Source organism: Chiloscyllium plagiosum, unplaced genomic scaffold (genome assembly GCF_037043375.1).
Source record: "Chiloscyllium plagiosum isolate Xiang-an unplaced genomic scaffold, Cpla_swu_hap1 HiC_scaffold_24, whole genome shotgun sequence".
Taxonomy (NCBI): Eukaryota; Metazoa; Chordata; class Chondrichthyes; order Orectolobiformes; family Hemiscylliidae; genus Chiloscyllium; species Chiloscyllium plagiosum.
Window position 1 is genome coordinate 67,690,728 of NW_028270162.1, and position 2,590 is coordinate 67,693,317.

Sequence of the window (2,590 nt, forward strand, 5' to 3'; positions counted from 1 at the left end):
CTTAGGAAGAATACTTTCACCTATAGAGTATTGATTATCTGGAAATCATTATCTGAACATGTGGTAAAGGTAAGTGTCATGAGAACGTTTCAGCAGTCTGTAGCCGAACACGTGATGAGCCAGAGCACGAGTGGAGAAGGACCAGATATCAGAAAGTGTGACGAGGTCAGACAGGCGCGAGATGGGTGTCCTGAATGCAATGCGTCAAAGGCAAACTAGTATGCTTAAAGCTAACGGCTAGTGCGGCTCTGTGGCGCAATGGAAAGCTCGTTGGACTTCTACATCTTTATTCAGGTTGCTATTCAAAGGTTGTGGGTTCGAATCCCATCAGAGTCGAGTTTAAATTTATGTTTTGCAAAGTGGTCAGACCAGACTCGGCTGCTCATCTGCAAAACCAGTAATATTCGTGCATAAACCTAACTGTCTCGAAACGGAACATTTTCCTCCCACAGATTTACATTATCAATGTCTATTTATGGTAGAGATCGATAAATACCTGTTAGACAGTACGATGTTGTGGATGGGCTGGAAAAAGACATAAAATTTTTCTATGAGCCATGATGATATCAAATTACGTGGCAGGACAGGATCGGTGTTAAGAATGACCTCCTTCTGCTCCTTTGTGCCTGTGCCATTTCTGGCCAAGGTTTTTAAATAATCACAATGAGGACAATATGAATTAAACGCCAAATAATATTTTGGTCTCATCTCCACTTCGCTTCCATCCCGGCTGGAATAGACAGCACTTGTTTCAGCTTTAGATCATACAGCGGAGGATTCTCACAAGTTCTCCTTCAGGCCGAATGTTCCTTCACATAGGTTTCCAAGTGGACACATGGAGCAAGCAATTGCATGGATGCTGGGGATTCAGGGGCAGATTTCCCCTTTGCTGGGCTGGAATTCTGGCCAAGGTAATGAACGTGAATTTCTGACATTTTGAATCTTACTCTGGATTCTTGCGACTTTACGAATTAAACTGAATTTAATTTTCCCTTGCAGAACATTATTCAATCTTCACTGTGCATAAAACCCATGCCACATGCTCGTGCACGTAGTATGCTGAACATTGTTGATGTTGTGTGCAGTGTGGATCGATGTCTCAGATGAACATGCCAAAGGAAGTTGGTGAAATATCAGTGAATCGAATTGTCTGACGAATTGAAGCCGATAGAAGGAAAATCCCAGTAGAATGGCCACAAAACATTGCCTGTGACCAACGCAGGAAGCCATGGCAAATGTATGCAGTATTCAATAAAACCGATTTTCACCACATTTATCTATGCCATTTTCCTGAAGCTGATGCTTCACAATCGATGATCCATTATCAGTATAACCACCTCTACACTGCGTTTCATTTCAGATACACAGAAAAAAAAATAAGTAATTGGGTTGAGGGGCCCAGTGGTAAGATCAGGAGCCGTTCGTCACCATTAGACGGCAGATCCAGAGGTGCAGTTAGTTAGCTTGCTGCACTTGCATGACAGAATGGCAGCACATGAACTGCCAAAGTTGTGCATTCGATTCTCGCCAGGTGTTTGTTTTACTGATACTGACCAGAGATGATTGCAACTTCAAGCTGAAGAACCGTTTAAACCCGGAATATTACATTGCAATAAAGTGCTGTTGGCACTAATGTTGCACCGACCTGTAAGACCAATCTCAAGTCCATCTGACCAGCAATTTGACATTATAAGCCGTAAGTTTATCCAATGATCATTTAATTGCCCTGAAGGTTGGTGAGTCTACGACTGTTGAAGACAAGGCGATCTGCACTCTTACTACTCTCTGAGAAAGGCAGCTACCTCGGCATCTATCATCCTCAAATTACATCGATATGCCCTTGTGCCAACCATCACCATTTGAAGAAAATGCCTTCACTGTCCGCCTTACGGCAAACTCTGATCATCTTTTACGTCTCTATTAATTCACTTCTCAAACTTCTTATCTCTATCAAGTCCCTCAGCCTTTCCTCGTAAGACCTTCCCTTCACAGAAGGCAACATCCGAGGAAATCTCGTGTACAACCTTTCCAATGCTTTCACATCCGTCCTATAATGTGGCGACCAGAACTCGACAAGTTTGGCCATACCAGACAAATTTCTGGAGCTGCAAAGGGATCGTTTGGCCCTGAAACTCAATCCTTCTCCCAATAAAAACTAACACACTGTGCTCATTGCAAACAAATCCATCAACGTGTGTGTTAACTTTCAGAGTTTTATATACATAGACGCCGAGATCGCTCTGTTCATCTAAACTTCCAAGAATATTACAATTAGCCCAGAACATTTTATTCTTGTTGTTCATTCCAAAGTAAATCACCTCACACTTTTCCACAATAACCTCCATATGCCACCTCTGAGCCCCGATCTGCAGATTATTCATGTCCGTCTGTAACCTGCAGCAGACTTCGGCACTGTTGACAACTCCATCGACTTAGTGTGTTCTGCGAATTTTCTCATCCATCATCCCATGCTCGAACCCAGGTCCTTTATAAAGGTGACAAACAGCAGTGGACCCTAACAGGAACCTTGTGGTACACCATGAATAACTGAACTCCAGGATGAATATTTTCCATTAACTACCACACTCTG

At 42.8% G+C, this 2,590-nt stretch overlaps 1 non-coding gene across 1 annotated transcript; it reads left to right on the top strand.

Annotated features, from left to right (window-relative positions):
- Positions 1-244: 244 nt before the first annotated feature.
- trnar-ucu (transfer RNA arginine (anticodon UCU)) lies at positions 245-336 on the top strand. The gene is given in 2 exon segments: positions 245-281; positions 301-336. It is a non-coding gene; the product is annotated as a tRNA-Arg (tRNA).
- Positions 337-2,590: the final 2,254 nt, after the last annotated feature.